A 20,930-nucleotide genomic window follows, 5' to 3' on the forward strand; every position below is an offset into this window, starting at 1 on the left:
GTGGTTAAAATCCATATTTATTTTTATTATGTTGATTACTAGTCTGCACTTACAGAGATGAAATAGGAACATAAAATTTTGCAATGATGGAATGCCTTAAATTTGCAAGTAAGCCAGTGAGATGTTTGTTGTAGTCTAGTTTGCAAATGCAATGGTTGTCTCTCTCATGATGGCAAATCTTGTAGCTTAGTTTATTTAACACCTATTTCCAATTATACCCTCCTCCACCATAGGAGATAAGGGGACTGAATCTTTATTCTCCTGGCCAGTTAATGAGATTGAAATAGAAGACTTCTAGGAAGTGCTCCCTTTCCTAAATAAAAGACAAAAGAATAAGCCCTCTTAATGTCCAAATCTTGGTTCTAAGGCGATTCTCCAATAAGACACCAGAGTTCCTTAGGTAAATGGCTTATTCTAGGACTGGGACAGGGAATATATAAGATGAGCAGGGAGCATCTTGTGCCAGAAAGTAAGGAAGTGCTCAAAACAACAACAGCAATGGGGGTTTGTCAAAGGATCACAAGGAGCTGACTGAAGGAGCTTGCTCTGAAAAGCTAAAACAATTTGAGAAAAAAGTAGACTAAGTAGAATTGGACTCTAACCCAAAGCATCAAATAAATGTCCATAAAGCTATATGAATATAAATAAAGTATTCACAATATAAATGAATGGGAGAAAAGAGACAAATCTCTTGTGAAGAATCCCAAATAATGCCATTTATGTTTTCAGAGATAGACTTTCATTCCATAAGTATTTACATACTATTACTCATGACAATAACCATGATGCAGCCCTGAGACCGGCCCCAGCTCAGCCCAGTTCTCATGTTGAATCTGCCTGCTCCCACCAAAGCATAGTTGCAGAGCCATTTCTATCCATACATCCTCCATGCATCGAAGACCAGGGCCCACCCTCTCTCGTGGGTGAAGGAGGAATCAAGGACAGTGAGTGTGGTGTTTCACGGGGTAAATCAGGCAGGGGCCAAGCAAAGGTTTAAGGCAGACATAGGCATCCGTCCAGCTGAGGGGTCCACAGGCAAACACTGCCTGTGCTGGAGACACTAATGACAGTACCATTGCTAAGCCCCTCGAGATGGGACAAGAATAGTGCTCACTCAGGAGAAGCTGAGTCTTCCTGGAACGCTGATTCTACTCCTCCTATAGAGTCCTTCCAGTTCTCGTACTGTATCTGGGGTCACACAGTTCCCTCAACCTTTGCACATTTTCTGTTCCCCTTTCCATTCAACAAAGCCCGGGGAAATCATATTCTCATCTCATAGATGGAAACCTTGCCCCATCTTCACCTGTTCCAGTTTTGTTGTATATGCCATGAATTACTTCTATTGACCACCAAGATTTAGGATTTTGAATCTCAAAACCATTGTTCTGCTGCCATGTCCTTTATCCAAGACACTTTATGAACAGCCTAGCTTAAAGAGAAACAAGTGATGGTAGAACTGGAAATAAAAAATAGTGAATATTTCAGAAATATCCCACTTCAGCCTCTCTCTCTTTCCTCTTTTCCTCCCTCCAGCCCTTGCAGCATCTATATATTCCAAAGATCATAATGCAAGGTAGAAAGTTCCAAGTGCCTCAAGGCATGTACAGATGAAATGGGGAGGTGATGAAGGAGAGAGCAGGTCAGCTTTTAGATACACCTTGAAGGATGGGAAGTTGAACATGCAGGACTTTGAAAAGAGCATTCTTGGCAGAAAGAGCAGCCTGGAGCTCGGCAGAGAACAGGGAGGTGCCCATTTAGAGCAACTATAGCTTGGCCAGTTTGTTTGGAGAACAAACAACATTTGAAGCCTGATTATATAGGGCTTCAAATACCAGACAAAGAGGTTTGGACTTTGCTGGACAGTGCTAGAATCTGCCGAAGGGGTCAGAGCAGAGGAGGGACATGATAGAAATGGTGCCATGTAAAAATGTACCACCGACTATCTAAAAGATAGATAGACGAGACTTGAAAATGGAAATAGCAAGAATGATTATTAACTCTCAGTGAGAAGTGACAAGGGCCTAACCTAGGACAGTGGCCATGGAGATGGAGAATAGTTGACCACCTGAGACTACATCACAGCTGGACATCATCAAGTGTTTACTCAGTGCCAGACACATAGCTTCAAGTTCTACCTGGATCACTTTACTAAATCCTCATCATAAGACAATGCGCTATATTCTTATGACACTATTTTACAGGTAAGGAGGCTGCGACTAGGATTGGATGACAGTCCTTGGGGCAGTCCTGGGTTATTTCTCTTTCCCTAGTGTAATTATTGAGGTAGCTTCTCTCCAAGAGGGCTACCCATCAATTCATTTCCTCCGGGATATGAGTGCCATTCCTCCATCAGGAGGTAGAGTCTACCCATCCTTCCCCTTGACTCCAGGCTGTGCTACGACGCCGTCAGGCAATAGAGTGTTGTAGATGTGACACTCTGCCACTTCAGGCATCACTTTCGGGCCGACTTCCAGTTGCCACCTGTGTTTCATAAAATACTCGTTTGTGCAGAAGACCCTTCTCAGAACCAAGCCACCATGCTGTAAGAAACCCACGCCACATGAAGAGGCCATATATAGGTGCTCAGGTTGCACACTCAGTGGAGCTCCATGTCCACACTCAGCACCAGCTGCTGGACATATGAGGGTATCATCTTGGATATTCAGCCCAGCTGAATCTTCAGATGACACTACCCCCAGTCAACAGCCACACAAAATACTGCAAGTGAGAATCATCCCGCCAATCCTGGGCAACACAGAGAATCATGAGAGGTACTTAATCATTTCTGTTTTAAACCGCTAAATGTTAGGGTAGTATATTCCATAGCAATAGATAATAAAAACAATTATTAATGGTGCCCCCTTTGTCTCTCAAAGTGTTCTGCTGTAGACAACGTATTGCATGGTTAACCTAGGTTTGGGAAGTACAAATAGCTGGTGCAACCAGAACTGAAACCCAGGTTAACTATAAGTTCCACTACCTAAGAGAGGAAATGATGTATAGGTATAAATTCCCTGGGAACTCAAGATGTTTTATTAATCTCTTCAGACCCCAGATTACCAGGCACCCTGCAAGTGTTGAATGAAAAAATGTTTGTTAAGTGAATAATTAAATAAATGAATGGGTTAAAGGTTGAATGAGAGTCAACTTCCCTTAGTTAGTTGGTAAGACAGTTGGGGGAAACCATCCTCCACTTTCCCCTATAACATGCCTTTTGAAGAAAAATAAGCCTGTGGGTACATTTATCAACTCACGATGTGGTCCAGCCTAACCTCTAACCATTGTGGGGAGGGAAGGGTGAGAAAAAAAGTACAGGATAAAGCCTATTATGAGGTTTTACTAAACTCTGGGGTAGATTCTTTTTAAAAGAATGATCTAAATTTTTTTCTAAAATAGAAATTATACCAAGTTTTTGTAACAGCTCAGGCCTTCCTCAAGCTCTTTTCTCATGAATTTTAATATTAGCATCCTTGGTGCTGCTTAACTGCAGTTAATGTTTTTTTCTCTTCTTTTTCCTAACTCTATTCTCCTCCTAGAGCTCATTGAAAGCTCTCACTCCTCTAATGATTTCTGGGCCTCAACTTAGACTTATTAGTGCACAAGGAGCAATAGATGCCTAAGTGTCAGATCTGTTTACCAGCTGAAAGCGCTGTTACTGGTGAGGCATTTGTCTTCTGCAGGACGTGTTGATTGTGGCTAGTTAATTCCATTCTTCCTGATGGGAAATGGTCCTCCTGAATCCAAAGCTATTTAGCCCAACCAAGCTTCAGCATGGAGAATTGCACTCTGGGTCATGCAACATCCCAGTGTGTTTTTAACTGAAGGAGGAGTTACTGGTGTTGCTGCAGAATTTTTCTCCTGAGCAGGCATAGACCTGTGTTTTATTTATTCTTGTGTTTCTGGTGCTTGTTACAGTGGCTGGAACCCAGGTAACTGTCCAATAAAGGTTTGTCTGCTTTAGCCTCACTTTCTTCCCTTCTTTCCAAATAATCTATTACTATTTAATCAATATTTGAAATTCTTTCATTTCAAACCTTTTTAATACTTCTCAAATCCAGCCCCTCTCAGCTCCATTCTCTCTCTTGTTACCTGAGTCCAGGCTACCATCATCCCTCAACTGGATCCTTGGACAGCCTTCTAATTAATATCATCCTCCTCCATCCATTCTCCACACTGACACCAAATGAAAGTGAAATTTGCTGCATTCATACTTAAAACACTTCAAGGACTCACCTTTTTCCATCTTTAAGACAGGAAAAAATAAATCTAAAATCTTCACTATCCATTCAAGGCCCTTTTTAATCTGGTCCCTCAATGTTCTCTAGTCTTATTTGTTACTCAGCACCTCTAGTCAAACTATGGTCCAATCAAGCCAGACTCCTCATTCCCAGAACACTTCATGCACTTTCCTTTATCGTCTCACATTGCATGATTCTTCCTGACTCTGGAACAGTCTTCCTGCCATTTTGGCTTGCTGAAATTCTACTCTTCCTTTATGACCCAGTGAAAATACTTCCAACATTCTCAAATTCTTTTCTACATCTTTCTTGTTTAAATGAATTGTTCCCCCCTGTATTCCTGTACTGCACCCTGTTTATTCTGTTAAAGCTTAGCCAGAAAGGCATCTGGGTGAAAAGCCCAAATCTGGAGCCTGACTGCTGAGTTGGAGCCCAGACTCTGCCACTTACTGGCCTTGTGAACTTGAGAAAATTACTTTATCTTTCTTTCTCAGTTTCCTCATCTGTAAAATGGGAATAAGAAAACTATCAAATTATAGCAGTGCTATGGTAATTAAATGACTTAATTGTCTGATACATTGAAAGCGCTCGGGATTTCCCTGGTGGTCCAGTGGTAAAGAATCCACCTTACAATGCAGGGGACGCAGGTTTGATCCCTGATCAGGGAATTAAGATTCCATGCCACAGGGCAACTAAACCAGTGTGCCACAACTACAGAGCTCACATGCCCTGGAGCCTGTGCACCACAACTAGAAAAGAGAAAAACCCTCACACCACAATTACAGAGAAGCCCACATACTGCAACGAAAGATCCCGCATGCCGCAACTAAGACCCGACGGAACCAAAAATAAATAATAAAATAAATAAATAGATAAATAATAAATCTTTAAAAAAAAAAAGAAAGTGCTCTATAAGCATTTCTACAAATTAAAAAAATAGTAAGTGAGGCAGTAGATGAACAGTGATATCTTAAATCACTGATTAGTGTTTCTCAAAGTGTGGTCCAGCAACACCACGTCCCTCACCTGGGAGCTGGTTAGAAATGCAAATTATCAAATCTCCCTAGACCAACTGAATCAGAAATACTGAGCATGGGCCCTATAGTGTATATTTAACAAGCTCTCTGGGTAATGCTGATGCTCAGTCAAGTTTGAGAACCACCCTATAGCTGATCTCTAAGATGCCTTTCAGTTCTCACCACCTATAGATTGATTACAATCCTCCAGTCCACAGCACTGAACACTAGACTATCCCACTGAGGTCAATTCTCAAAGGTCGGAGAGGGCAGTAAGGAATTAGGTCTGGAAACTGGAAGTGAAACGGGAAGCAAACTATCCATTTGCAAGGGAGCAAAAATACAAGAGAGCAAAACATCCTTAGAGAAAAAAAGCCAAGGTGTTCCTTCTACTTCTTCCTTCTGTCATAAAATCAGGAAGCTTCACATGGGTTATTGTTCTAAAATTTATTAAGACTTTAAAGAATATTTATATATTCTATATTTGTATATATGAAATATAAAAATATATTTTATGTTTCTTAGAGTATATTAATAAGAAATATTAAATTATTAGAAAATTATTTTTTAACAAAACTCTTTCTCTTCTTCTAGCGATTGGGGAATTGATTTGGAGGGGGGAAAGAATAATGGGAAAATTTAGTAAAAACTGCAACACAATTTAACATTGATCTCCCAACATAAATAAAAAAATAAATATTTGCAAAAATAAATTCATTCTGCAGACACCACCACCAAAACAAAAGGCGTCATAAAACTATTTTAGACGTGAAAAAGCTCGAAATAACAGACGAAATATCTGTGCATCCAGCACCCAGCTTAAGACGTAAATAATTACTGCACATACCTAAGATAGATTTTTAAAGGGGTAAAAGAGCCTAATGCATTCAAAATGCTGCCTGGCTGTTTAAAATTTAATCAAAAAGCACAGCACAGGGCTTAACATAATAAATATCCACTCCCTTCTGTTCTCTGCCTTGCAAAATGTGTAAACAAGCTCCCTGGCAGTGGGATTTCCAGAGAGAAAGATGCATTTCTGGGTAAGTTTTGGGATGGTGAAATTGTTACAAGTGAATAAAACAATTACTGCTGTTGTATTTTCCAAATAAAGTAATGTATTCTTAAGGGAGACTGATTTCCCCCTTTTATTTTTTTTTTCCAGTTTTTATTTTATTTTATTTTGCTTTTTTCATTTTTATTGGAGTATAATTGCTTTACAATGGTGTGTTAGTTTCTGCTGTATAACAAAGCGAATCAGCTATATGTATACATATATCCCCATATCCCCTCCCTTTTAATCCTCCCTCCCACCCTCCCTATCCCACCCCTCTAGGTAGTCAGAAAACATCGAGCTGATCTCCCTGTGCTAGGCAGCAGCTTCCCACTAGCCATGCATTTTACATTTGGTAGTGTCTATATGTCAGTGCTGCTCTCTCACTTCGTCCCAGCTTCCTCTTCCCCCACAGTGTCCTCAAGTCCGTTCTCTATGCCTGCATCTTTATTCCTGCCCTGCCACTAGATTCATCAGTACCGTTTTTTTACATTCCATATATATGTGTTAGCATGTGGTATTTGTCTTTCTCTTTCTGACTTACTTCACTCTGTATGACAGACTCTAAGTCCATCCAGCTCATTACAAATAACTCAATTTCGTTCCTCTTTATGGCTGAATAATATTCCATTGTATATATGTGCCACATCTTCTTTATCCATTCATCTGCTGATGGACATTTAGGTTGCTTCCATGTCCTGGCTATTGTAAACAGTACTGCAATGAACATTCTGGTACATGACCCTTTTTGAATTATGGTTTTCTCAGGGTATATGCCCAGTAGTGGGATTGCTGGGCATATGATGGTTCTACTTTTAGTTTTTTAAGGAACCTCGATACTGTTCTCCATAGTGGTTGTATCAATTTACAGTCCCACCAACAGCGCAGGAGGGTTCCCTTTTCTCCACACCCTCTCCAGCTCAACATCACTAATCATTAGAGAAATGCAGATCAAAACCAGAATGAGGTATCACCTCACAACAGTCAGAATGGCCATCATCAAAATATCTAGAAACAATAAATGCTGGAGAGGGTGTGGAGAAAAGGGATCCCCCTTTTAAAAGTAAAGATTCTGTACTGAAAATGTTTCAGAGAAACTCTCAGGAATAATTCCACTATTCAAGTACAGTATTACAGATTCTGAGAGTAGAGAATGAATGATTGTGAAGGGTTTTGTAATCTCATCTTTCAGTTCAAGCATGGCCCGGTGGTGGGGGGATATGTCCACGTGAGCCTATAAAGAAATTAGGCAAACACGTAAAATCAACTAAATGTATTTCTATGTGCTCTTCTCTTGATTTCTCTGGAACTCTGGGTTTACAAGGTAAATCAAAAGGACATCAAGAATAATATTTATGTTTATTGACCAGATTTCAGGTGAGAGTCATCATGCTAAGTACTTTACAGATATTAATCTGTTTAATCTTTATAATGACTTGGGGGTAGGTGTTGTGATCCAGTTTTTCCAGCTAAGGAAATCAATCATCAGAGAGGCCAAGTAACTTATCCAGGGTCACAGAGTTGGAGAATGGCAGTGCTGGGATTCAAGGCCATGTTTTTAACCACTGTGCCGTACTTTGTACAATTCAGAACATATTGCCAAAGACTGCGGGTCCCTAGTCATCTAGGGAGTAGTGACTAAGAGATTGCTCATCTAGCCCAATCGCTTCACTTCACAGGTGAGGATATTAAGGCTAAAACGGGGAAGGCCCTTCTGCAAAGTTAGAGAGCTGAGGCTAGAATTCAGGATTCCTGAATCTCAGTTCAGTGCTATGTCATTTCCTCCTTTTCACGTGTCCAAAATGGAATGGATCTTCTTTGCGTTAAGACCAACCATATTCCAGATTGCATGGGCAGCACCATAATCTGCTCCAGGTTCTCGACCCTGTGGCTGAACTGCAGTCATCTAAGACCTTATTGAAAATACCAAAACCAGACTATCACTCGATAAAATTTTACGTATTTTGTTCTGGAATGGCACCAGGACTCCATACAGCCTCTGTTTGAATGTATTATAGGGCTCTCAAAATTTTCATGTACACAACAACTCTTTCACTTCCATCTCTGACCAAAAGCAACCTAAGCAAACCATGCTCAGATCCTGAATTTGTGCATCTCAGTGAATGGCACCATCAAGTTGCTCAGATCAGAAACTTAGCCTTTATCCTTGATTCCTCTCTCCCTTCCATCTACATCCAATCCATTGGCTTGTGTCAGGTCTTGGGTAAAATGTTTGTTAAATGAAAAAAGGCAGACAGTTATTGTGTGAGGTCCAGTGTGTGTCTTCATTTGGAAGAGTATAAACGTTTAAATCACAAACATTTTGTGTGTGTGTACACATACACACACACAACTTTCTGGATGGCTTCTTCTGTCATTCCTACATGACTTTGAGGTGCAGGGCTCCCCTCTGAGAGAGTCAAACTTCAGGCTCTCTAAAGGCTCTCTAAAGAGAACCTCAATGCTCTGAGTGACACCCTGACACCACTACAAGAAGGCTTGGACCGCTTTTTTTTTTTTTTTTTTTTTTGCGGTACGCGGGCCTCTCACTGTTGTGGCCTCTCCCGTTGCGGAGCACAGGCTACGGATGCGCAGGCTCAGCGGCAACGGCTCACGGGCCCAGCCGCTCTGCGGCATGTGGGATCTTCCCGGACCGGGGCACGAACCCGTGTCCCCTGCATCGGCAGGCGGACTCTCAACCACTGCGCCACCAGGGAAGCCCACTCACTGAGTTTTTTGAAGATTGGTGATGTTGTCCATAGCACTGACTCCTTCTCCAATAAAGACATCGATGACCTGAGTGTTTCACCAGACTTCAATAGTGACCCAGACAGCAGCTTGTCAAGGGAGAAATCGGGCCATGCATGGTCTGCAGTAGTAATGAGTCCTCCTGAGCTTATAACGGGTCCTCAGGCTTCAGCTTGCAGTGACTCTTCAGATCCTAGGGACAAGGACCAGCTACAAGACAGCCTGAGAGTCCCAATAAGGATCTGGCAGTCAGGTTTTAGCTCTCAGTGACTCCAAGTCAAGGAGGAGGGAGAAAAATTGAAAAGCTTAGTGCGGAGGCTAAGGTTAGTTTGCAGCCAGATATTGAAGGAAAGTGGAAGAATTGAAAATTTGGTAAGGGTTGACAATCTGTGCCAAGTAACAGATCCAAATCCACTTTACAAGTAGGCATCACAACTGGTTTATCCACAATGGGAGAGCAAGCCAATTAAGTCTCTACCAGAAAAGACAGAGTCTGCATATCCATGAGTTACCTGCAATTTACAAAGTGATGCAAAATAGCTCAAAGACAGTGAATAGCATCAGAATGTGATAACTCAGAATGTGCATAGTGTCCCATTGAAATACAGAACTTCTCTCTACTGTCCCTCTTTCCCTTCTGATGGAAGACAATCTCTAAGGCAAGATTATTCTTCATCACAAAATAAAGCCATTCTCATTAGATGTGGCCTGGCTATTTACATAGGTGCGGCAAGAATGACAATTTACCACATGACTCTTATATTTGCTTTGCTGAAAGTTTTCATAAAGAATCTCACATTGGACTCTTCTAAGCCTCTTGAGGATAGGAAGCCAAGCCACGAATTCACCATCATTTTTTACCTGCAGTGCCTAGTGATTTGGTGGGAATTCCTCTCTTCCTTGAGGCCCCCAAAATACCTTAAGATTCCTGGGCCTCCCAAGAGGAAGTGACCTTCCTTGCTCACCTATGAGGCTGACAACCCTATAAAGCCAGTAACCAGGACAGTTTTCCCAAGAGGGACTTAGTAAGCATTGGCCCCGTAAAGTCAACCTTAGTTCCTCAAAAGTGTCTGATCATAACTGATTAAATGAATATCATTCTCAAATATGACATTATAGGTAAAGCCTAGTTGCATAAACAACATAATTTCTAATTATGTCCTATTAACAAGGTGGTCAGATTCTTGTTGAATGTATGCAAATAACCATATTGGCGTGAAAATAAGAATACCCAATAAGAGTTTCCAAATTTTGGAAGGGGTGAGTCAGGGTAGAAAAGATAAATGTTTCACTTCTGTTTGTAAGAGCACAGTCTACTAAATAGTTAGGAGTGATAGCTGGCTTAAAAGGAAAAGGGGTTCCCTGTTACCCAAAAATAGAACATTAAAGCATTAGCACAATTCCAAACAAAGTTCATATTCATCCAGTTCATTCAGTCCTATGTAATTAATTTTTGTTCCATTCGATCTTAGGTTCGTAGTCTCATGAATGCATCCAATTCTTGACTAGACGTCTGGAACTCCTGACGCAGTCCACTAGTATGATGTGATAGCTGTTTAAGCAATGCCATCAGTAGCCTGTACCCAGGAGTACCAGGCATAGTCCTTTTCCACCAGGCTCTAAGATAGTCCTTCTTTTCTAAAGATGGAACACTGCCCTATAGCTGATTCCAAGTGATTTCATGGAAGCATCAGGAGTTTAAAAACACACACACACAAACAAAACTATCTGTGGATGACAAAAGACCAAAAATGGCTATTGTTTACTTATTACTGACATTTTTCATAAGGGAATGATCCGAACAGAATTCATTATAAGGATAATGCAAATGACAAGTCTATCTGCTTATTTACATGGAGTGAAAAACAAAATAAAGCCAGTCCAAAAAAATATAGACAAAATATCTTTAAGTAAAAAGATTTAAGCCTATTTTAAAAAAAACATGAATATTACATCTAATCTATGAAAATGGATGAAGACAGTCTTTACAGAGAAAACATTTTCAGATATAACATAGAAAAATCCTGAGACAATAGATGTCCATTTAAGAATATATCAAGTAAATAGATTCAGTAAGTCTGGAGTAGGTTCTAAACACTAGCAGATTACTAAATGTCCATAGAGAAGTGATGTGGATCCCCAGTAGAAAACTACTGGCCTGGAATACACAAGACTCAAATTAAAACAGTAAAGTCGCAACCAAGTTAATGTTTTAAAAAATAACTGCACTAATGACTGATAGCTTTTTATATACTGTATAATTATACTGCTTTTGTCTAATAAGCAACATCAGGACTCTGATAAATAGAAACACATCATGGACAACAAAAACATTGACAATTCTCTAGAACCTTCCCATATGGAATACAATTGTTTAAATATTTATGTTAATAATATTTTACCAGTACAAATTTAACCTAGGGAAGTCTAAGCATTTCCTCAGGTTTGACAATATTTCCCATGCAACTCATCATTAGCAACATATCAAATGACCCTATTATTTCTAACATGTCTCTTCTTACAAGGTGAAAGGACAAATCTTTGTGATTTTCCAGGGTCCCCTTTGGACATCTCAAAGCCAATTTTCATTGCTGACAAGGCTAATCAAACTTTGACCTTGAAGCAACTTTAGAACCTTGAACCCTCAAGGCTATGTGAATTCCCTGCACTTCAACTTGTTTGCTCTAGCTCAGGTGCAGACCCCACCCCATGTGTCTAACCACAAACCAACATTTCCCGCCTTGACTTTCCTGTTAGCACAATATTTGACAAAGATTGGCAAGTTCCAAAAACACCCTCCCACCAGCAGCTTTCAACATCCTTCCCTCTACTTTTCACAGCCACCTGTCCCAGTAGTCTCTGCATTTAACAGTTTTGGCCTCCCATCCCTTCCCTGAGACATTTATGGCTTAGTCTTTGAGCGTCTTCCTGTTATAGTACTCCTCTCCTCCTATTGCAATATCCCCCTTAAAGAGATCTTTCATATTAACATACAGATTGCATTTTTTTTCTTTGACAGTAATGATGCCATGACTTTGATGGAGTGTTGACCACCCCTCATATACTGCTTTCTTCACCCAAGTGCTAATTCCATCTTATCAGATGCTGTGTCCTTTCCTGGCTGAGGAAACCAGGATCTACAGTGGTGAGTCATAACTCCTAATGCAGCATTCCAAACATTTGTCTGTTGTAGCACGATAAACAGACAAATGTTTTTGGCTTTGGTTTTCGTTTATTTTTGTCTTTTTTCTTCTATTTATCTGTCTTCTCCTTCTGGCTTTTTTGACTATGGGTTAAGCCCCTGACTCTACCAGGATATCACACCTTGGGTTAAAGTCCCACGGCCTTAGCGCCAAAAGGTGTTCCTTTTATTAATCATGGGAGATTGTCAGTCTAAACATTGTCCCACAGATCTCTTCATTGTAGAATTTTTACTCCATCATTATGGTACTAATTCCACCCAATTTCTTCAAAAATGTCAAGATTTTACTGAAAAAAAAAGAACCTTAGAATATCAATGACCTCTTTGCCGGACTTAGAATCTTCCCATATTGGCTCATTCTGAGTGGGGCCCTTGAATACGGTGACTCCAAGATCTCATCCAAACAATGGATTGCTTTCATTGTTTGGTACAAAGAGACAATTATTATGCCTCTCCCACAAAAACTTTTCAGAGGCTATTTCTTTCTTCAAAGGCCATTTTCCTTCTTAGTGCTTTTAAGACCTGTCGCTCACCATCACTGTAGCTGCCTTGAATCCTTTGTTCCTCCTCCTTTAGCAGCTCTACTCCTCCTCCGCCAGAACTTTCCTTTCTCATTCAGGCCCCTCAACCCCCTGTTGTCACTTGAGATTGACGTCTCCCACCACTGTCGGGGCTCTGGAGGAGCTCAGAGACATCAAGGGCAACAGCCTGAGGCGGGAAAAGCTAACTGGAAACAGGCTGACTGTTTTCTCCACTCAGTTGGACTTTGAAAACACCAGATGGCCCCTTGGTTTCTTCTCCATCCCTTTCTGGAAATTTAGTCCAGAGAACCCATAGCGTCACATATCAGGGCAAAGGACATCTTAAGAGTCCCCTTTGCAAATACTGGTGAAGATGCTTTAGCTCTCATATTGAGCAAATTATTTCAGGTTGCCCCATCTACCAGGAATATAATTTTTGTGAAAATGTAAGTGAGGTAAGAACGAGAGTCAGCTCTTTTATATGAACCAGTGAGTTTTGTGTTTTTGTGTTTATGTCTGAACCATGGCTAAAATTTTAAAATTAAAAATTAAAGCTATAAGTTCTCTATTTGTGTGTATGTATGTATATGTATGTATGTATATGTGTATGAATTATGCACATGTAATATTTTTCTACCTCCAAATAGTATTACCCCATTAAACTATAAAATTCTTTAAAAGAATACCTTTTGGTTGCTAAGATTTGATTGGCTAAGAGATAAATAAGAGCTTGTATAATTTTAAATATTCCTGAAATTTTCAGAAATTAAGGAAATTAAAATTTTTATATGTTTAATGTTTAAAAGTATTTTTATAGAAACCTATCAAAATGTTTTAAAAATTCAAGCTAACTGATATAAGTAAATCTTTGGCAAATGAAACTAGTTTGATGTTGTTGGCTTAATAATTACATCTATGTCTTCTGAGTTATCAGCCTTGCAAAATTACATTTTTATCCTAATTGGATATGTTCTTCCTAAGTTTATACAGGTTTAGTGAGTATCTTTGCTTGATAATCTAGATATATTATTGCTTTATTCTAATTATATGCTTGACATATTCATGGCATACTATGTCTCAGGATTCTTATATCTGATATTCTTTCCCTGTAGAAATTATGTTCATACATTTTCATAAACAGGATGCAATATCCACTCTTCTTTGAAAATAGGATTAATCATTATGTTTATGTATATTCTGCCTAAAACTTTTTGAGTTGATTTTTAGGTCTCATATAAACAATTAAATTTCCTTATCAATTGTATTATTTTTATAATGAATTCTCATCAGACCTTTCCCTTTTGAAAATTATCAAAAATATGTTAACAATAGCCATTTTTAGTCTTTAGTCATCTACAGACAGTTTTGTGTCTGTGGTTTTTCTTTTTTTTACTCCTGATGATTCCATGAAATCACTTGGAATCAGCTATAGGGCAGAGTGTTCCATCTTTAGCAAAGGACTATCTTAGAGCCTGGTGGAAAAGAACTATACCTGGTATTCTTGGGTAAAGGCTACTGATGGCATTGCTTAAACAGCTATCACATCATTCTAGTGGACTGAGTCAGAAGTTCCAGATGTCTAGTCAAGAATTGGTGGAATTGATGAGATGACTAGCCCGGGATAAAGTGAAACAAGAATTGGATTGAATGAACTGAATGAACTGGATGAATATGGACTTTGTTTGGAATAGTGCTGCTGCTTTAATGTTCTGTTCTCTGGTAATAAGGAGCCCCTTTCTCTTTTCTCTTAAGCTGTCTATCACTCATAACTATTTAGTAGACTGTGCTCTTATAAATGTGCTCTTTCCAAAATTTGGAAATTCTTAAGTATTCTTATTTTCATGCCCATATGTTTATTTGCATACATTCAACAAGAATCTGACCACCTTGTTAATAGGACATGATTGGAAATTATGTTGTTTATGCAACTAGGCTTTACCTATAATGTCATATTTGAGAATGATGTTCATTTAATCAGTTATGATCAGACACTTTTGAGGAACTAAGGTTGACTTTACGGGGCCAATGCTTACTAAGTCCCTCTTGGGAAAACTGTCCTGGTTACTGGCTTTATAGGGTTGTCAGCCTCATAGGTGAGCAAGGAAGGTCACTTCCTCTTGGCAGGCCCAGGAATCTTAAGGTATTTTGGGGGCCTCAAGGAAGAGAGGAATTCCCACCAAATCACTAGGCACTGCAGGTAAAAAATGATGGTGAATTCGTGGCTTGGCTTCCTATCCTCAAGAGGCTTAGAAGAGTCCAATGTGAGATTCTTTATGAAAACTTTCAGCAAAGCAAATATAAGAGTCATGTGGTAAATTGTCATTCTTGCCGCACCTATGTAAATAGCCAGGCCACATCTAATGAGAATGGCTTTATTTTGTGATGAAGAATAATCTTGCCTTAGAGATTGTCTTCCATCAGAAGGGAAAGAGGGACAGTAGAGAGAAGTTCTGTATTTCAATGGGACACTATGCACATTCTGAGTTATCACATTCTGATGCTATTCACTGTCTTTGAGCTATTTTGCATCACTTTGTAAATTGCAGGTAACTCATGGATATGCAGACTCTGTCTTTTCTGGTAGAGACTTAATTGGCTTGCTCTCCCATTGTGGATAAACCAGTTGTGATGCCTACTTGTAAAGTGGATTTGGATCTGTTACTTGGCACAGATTGTCAACCCTTACCAAATTTTCAATTCTTCCACTTTCCTTCAATATCTGGCTGCAAACTAACCTTAGCCTCCGCACTAAGCTTTTCAATTTTTCTCCCTCCTCCTTGACTTGGAGTCACTGAGAGCTAAAACCTGACTGCCAGATCCTTATTGGGACTCTCAGGCTGTCTTGTAGCTGGTCCTTGTCCCTAGGATCTGCAAGCTGAAGCCTGAGGACTCGTTATAAGCTTAGGAGGACTCATTACTACTGCAGACCATGCATGGCCCGATTTCTCCCTTGACAAGCTGCTGTCTGGGTCACTATAGAAGTCTGGTGAAATGTTAAGATCATGCACATCCTCATAAGAGAGGTAACCCAGACTCTGGGCAAGATAATTAGGAGCATAATAAAACTCTAAAAGCAGTGCTGCATAATCAAATGTTTCCATCTACTGACCTCTTGAAATTCACTGGACTAGCTACCCTTAGAGTTTAACTTCCATCTCCTTACTTTAATTCACTCTTCATATTAACATTTCTCTTTTTCACTTTAGCCATCCCACTTTTAAGATATCTGATCCGAGGAATATTGAAACAACTGACCTTTGCCAGCACACAAAACAGATGGTTCAACTAGTTCTCTAGGGACATCGCTGAGAAAAAGCTGACCCTGAGGACTATTTCACTTAGCCATTCCTTGTTTGAGATATCCCCTACCCCTGTATTGTTCAGAGAAAGTCTCTTTCTGAGCCTGCCTTGAACAAGAAGAGGGACTGACAAGGCTGAACAAGCTCTGTGCTTAACACAACTTTCGGCTGCATAGCTGAGGACCACTAGGCCCTCAACTCTATGTGAATTTCCTATGCTTTAAGTTGTTTGCTCCATGTCAGACCCAGAATCCCAACCCCCCGAGCCTAACCACAAACCACCTTTCCTGCCCCAGCTTTTCTATTAGTACAATATTTGCAGCACTTCGTAAGTTTCAAAGCCATTCCCACATACCAGTTTTTCACATTGCATCCCCTTCTACTTTCTGTAAGCCCCTGTCCCAGTGTCTCTACCTATAAAAGCTTTGCTTGCCTAACCTTTGCCTGAAAATTTGTGGCTTAGGCTTTAAGCATCTCCCTATTGCAACAGTCTTGCTTAATGATGTCTTTTCTTACTCAAGTCCATACTTACATTTTTTTCCTTGACAATGCAAAAGATACCATCTAGGATTTGATTTTTGTAAGGTAAAATATAAAAAGTAATCCAAAAGTTTAAGTATTTGATTAAATAAGAACATGGATTACTGAGAAAGAATTCTATTTAACCAAAATGACAAAAAAATTTCAAAAGTAGATGTAGAGCACTTCAGTTCTTTCGAGTGAAAAGACTTTGTTCTCTTAAGTAATCAAGGATATTATAAAATCATCACAACACATAGGGAGTTATTCTGGTAAGACCCGGAAAAGTTGTTTTCTAGGCAGATTACTCAGAAGGTAAAGAAAAAATCTTTTACAAGCACTTATTAAGAGAAGACCAATAGTACAAGAAAAAAATTGTCATCTTAATAGAGAAAATCAAATTAGAGTTTTAAACAATATATTTGATACTAATGCGTTTACTAAGAATCTTGTAAATAAACTCATTAAACCTTAGCCAACTGTGACTACAAGAAATAAGATTCCCTTTTCCTGAACCATCTGCAGCCTTCTCTATCCAGACAGGTTTTGTCATACACTTTTCTCTTTCTCATTCTGGAACAACCAGTCATTTTAATTTAGAACAAAACTACTCTCTTCTTCCTTAACAAAATACATCCTGCACACTTTGCATGCAAATTTTTTCCTCTCTGACACTATCACTCCTATTAGAGTCTCATTCACATATTGATTATAATTTTTAACTGCAGTAACTTCTATTGCATAGAGAAAACCAGGAGGTGGTGTAAAAGAAAAGTTATTCACTAGGCATGTGTTAAAATGGCAAGACAAATCTTATTTGAACTACTGCAATAGGAGAGAGAGACTTCAGTATAGAACTGAGCTCAACTCCCAATTCAGCAAAGACAGCTGGAGATTTATAGCCAAGTAGCAGAGTGAGGGGGGTCAGTGGATGAAAACTCACTAAGAGGAACTTGATTAGATGTCAAGGGTAGGGGGATTCTTGCTAAGCTTGCTTAATAAGATTCTTCCTAAAAACAGGCCTAGGACTTACATATCCAGGGCAGGGGTTAAGGGACTTGATCAGATATCAAGGATGATCAGGTATCAGAGGTGGGGGGATTTCCAATGAACTGAGCTCAGCAGGCCAAGGCTATGGCCTAGACTAGAAGAAGGCTCCAGGAGCATGACTAAAGTTTGGTCAAGGAGGGAATCAGTCAGTAGATAACGGTAAACTATCTTTCACATGCCAATAGTTTCTTGCAGACCAGCAGAGCTTACAAATATACATCTCATAACTTTTTATAGCCATAAACATTCCTTTTATTACAATTTCTCAATGTGGCAAAAATGAACATGTGTATTAACAGACCCAAATATATAGCCTTTCTGTGTTATATAAAAATGAGGCAAAATGTTATGTAAAATGAAAGTACATTTAGTAATTAATGTTTCAGTGTTCTAAATATCTTACTTAGATATGATCTAGGTATTTAATGAATATTTATTAATTAACTCAATTTTAACATCAGTCGAAGATTTTAAGTTACCAGAAGATTTTGGAAACTATTTCCAAGCTGACATACTGTAAAACATAATTACTTTTGAAATAAAATTTGTCAGAATAATGATTTAATTTGACAAAATACAAACTTACATTTTTTATAATCTTAAAAATATAGTAACTGAAATGATAGCTTATTAAGTCAGCAAATCTTTGTAAGTTGAGGAAGAGCATGCCCATGTAGAATAAAAATGTATGTTGAACTCAGAAGATATAGCTGTTTTATGAAACCAAAAATATTAAATTAGACCCATTTGTCAAAATTTACCCAAATTATGTGGACTTCAATTCTTATAACTTTTTTTTTTTTTTTTTTTTTTTTTTTTGCGGTACGCGGGCCTCTCACTGTTGTGGCCTCTCCCGTTGCGCAGCACAGGCTCCGGATGCACAGGCTCAGCGGCCATGGCTCACGGGCCCAGCCGCTCCGCAGCATGTGGGATCTTCCTGGACCGGGGCACGAACTCGTGTCCCCTGCATCGTCAGGCGGACTCTCAACCACTGCACCACCAGGGAAGCCCTCTTATAACTTTTGAGTTAGTGCTTATGAGAATATAGTTTTAGTACATAAAAAGTGTCAGAAGTTTAATTTTTCAATATCTGGGAATTTTAGGAACATTTCATTTGTATAAGGACTTATTTAGCTCTAAGTCAATCAAAATAGAGCTCTTTTAAAACTTTTATAATCTATTTTAGTAATACCATCTGGAGATAGGGAAATATTACATACCCACAGACATATAAACATACAGACATAGACATAGATAACTTATAGCTTTGATTCTAAAAGTTTAGCCTGTAGTTCAGGCATAAACCCAGAAATAACAAAACTCACTTTTTATTATAAAAAGAGCTCTTGCTTCCCAGTGGGTACAATTCTTAATTGATTTGAGTCCAAAATAGGGAAAATAGATAAGCAGAAAAGGGTAACAAACTCCATTCTCTGTCATCTTTCACATACCAGAAACAAGATATCCATAAACCATTTAATGCACTTACAAGGATTACCAAATTGTCAGACTAAAACAAAAAAAAAAAATTAAAAATCTAGCACAAGAATCAACTAAATACTCAAAAAGGATCAAAATCAAATCCTTACCATGCTAGCAACAGATAAGAATCTGGAGCATAGGACCAGGATCAGGACCCATCTTCAGATCCCTGGGTTGCCAGTCATGAATGAAGCACAAAAAGCTCCCAGTGGCCTTATTACCTGGCTGGAACAGATGAGAATCTGAAGGCAAGGTCCAGTCCTGAGTCAGGGCACCAAACTGTCAAAGACAAAAGCCAGACAAGTTGGGAGACTAATATTATTGAGACTATTGCGACAGGGAGGTCGTCACCCCATCTGAAGATCTTCAGCTGTCTCAGCTTCTATAGAAAGGAATAAACAGGTTGCCAAAGATGTGGTTTACACTGTGGTTATAGTGCCAGCCCCGACAGTCCGTTAGCCATATAAATAGGAAATGTTGGTTATTTGTTTTTCTTTTATTCTGGTTTAGCTAGCTCTGAGCGCAGAGTTTTAATCTCAGCTAGTTAACCATGAGACAAAGAACTGGAAGCTGAGGTGTCTGTGTTTTGCCTTGTCAGCAGATTCAGACAGAAAGGGAAGTTTTGTTGGATTTTGTCACATGGTAACAAAGATCTCGAGGGAAAGTTTCAAGCTGAGGTAACAACAAAAGCAGTAAGCTTTCTAGTCACTCCTGAAGCTAGGCTAAGCCATGTCCCCTTCTTCAGCCCAGCTGGCTCTACTGCATGGAATGCACTTATTTTCATGTCCCCACCACCTCCTTACATGTAGCCTCTCTCCCCACCTTAACACGTACATCCACATCTCTCCATTTTCACTGCTGCTGGCCAATCACTGTATCACCTTATCCCTTCAAGGCTACTGCACTACCCTCCTAAATGGGTCCTTCCTTCTAGTCTTTTTTCTCACAATTCAGTTTCCATAGAGCAGTCAGAGTGAAGTAAAGTGAAAATCTGATTTTGTAACTGATATATTCAAAAGTTTTCAATCTCTCGCTATTACCCTTCAGACATGGTCTATACTACATAGCATAACATTCAAGGTCTTCACGTTCTGGCTCACCTCCTTCCTCTCACCAGTCCTTAGTGGACCCTGCATTTCAGGGATATGGAACCACTCGCAATTCCCCCACATCCTATGCTCTTCTCCACGCCTAGATGCTTGCTTCTGTTTTTCCTTCTGCCTCCAATGCCCTCTCTCCGTCTAGCTAAGTCCCTAATGTATGTACAGACATACCTCAAAGATATCATGAGTTCAGTTCCAGACCACCATAATAAAATAAGTCACACGGTTTTTTAGTTCCCCGGTGCATATAAAATGTATGTTTACACTATATTGCAGTCTATTAAGTGCATAATGGCATTGCCTTTTAAAAAGTACATATTTTAATTAAAAAAGTACTTTATTACTAAAAATGCTAACCGTCATCTGAACCTTCAGTGAGTCGTAGTTTTTTTGCAATAGTAACATCAAAGATAACTGATCACAGAGCGCCATAACAAATATTATAATAATGAAAACGCTTAAAATATTGTGATAATTACTAAAAGTGACACAGATATGAAGTAAGTAAATGGTGCTGATAGGCTTGCTCCATGCAGGGTAGCCACAAACCTTCAATTTGGGAAAAAAACAAAGTATCTGCGAAGTGCAATAAAGAGGAGTGCAACTAAACGAGGTGCGCCTGTATACATGGAGTTCAGATGCCATCCACTCTGGGAACCAGCCCTGGCGCCTCTTCCTCTCTCAGTCTTCTCAAGCCTGAA

General features: G+C 39.4%; 1 protein-coding gene and 1 long non-coding RNA gene across 4 annotated transcripts in view; one reads left to right on the forward strand and one right to left on the reverse strand.

Annotated features, from left to right (window-relative positions):
- Positions 1–20,930, reverse strand: part of LOC111164365 (uncharacterized) — a 61,096-nt gene that overhangs the window by 27,684 nt on the left and 12,482 nt on the right. The window contains exon 5 of one of the 2 annotated variants that reach the window (XR_002641990.3): positions 19,234–19,405. This is a non-coding gene — a long non-coding RNA (uncharacterized LOC111164365). Of the gene's footprint in view, positions 1–5,114; positions 19,406–20,930 lie in introns of those variants that run through there. The other variant, XR_016388308.1, reaches the window with a different exon arrangement.
- LOC111164403 (uncharacterized) overlaps positions 11,395–20,930 on the forward strand; it is a 110,388-nt gene continuing 100,852 nt past the window's right edge. For both annotated transcript variants that reach the window (XR_016388307.1, XM_089898726.1), the window contains exon 1: positions 11,395–12,198. The gene's annotated coding sequence lies outside the window, so the exon portion shown is untranslated. The remainder of the gene's footprint in view (positions 12,199–20,930) is intronic.

This window comes from Delphinapterus leucas, chromosome 17 (assembly GCF_059928025.1).
Source record: "Delphinapterus leucas isolate spDelLeu-1000000601 "Yukka" chromosome 17, BTC_Dleu_Yukka2, whole genome shotgun sequence".
NCBI classification, from domain to species: domain Eukaryota; kingdom Metazoa; phylum Chordata; class Mammalia; order Artiodactyla; family Monodontidae; genus Delphinapterus; species Delphinapterus leucas.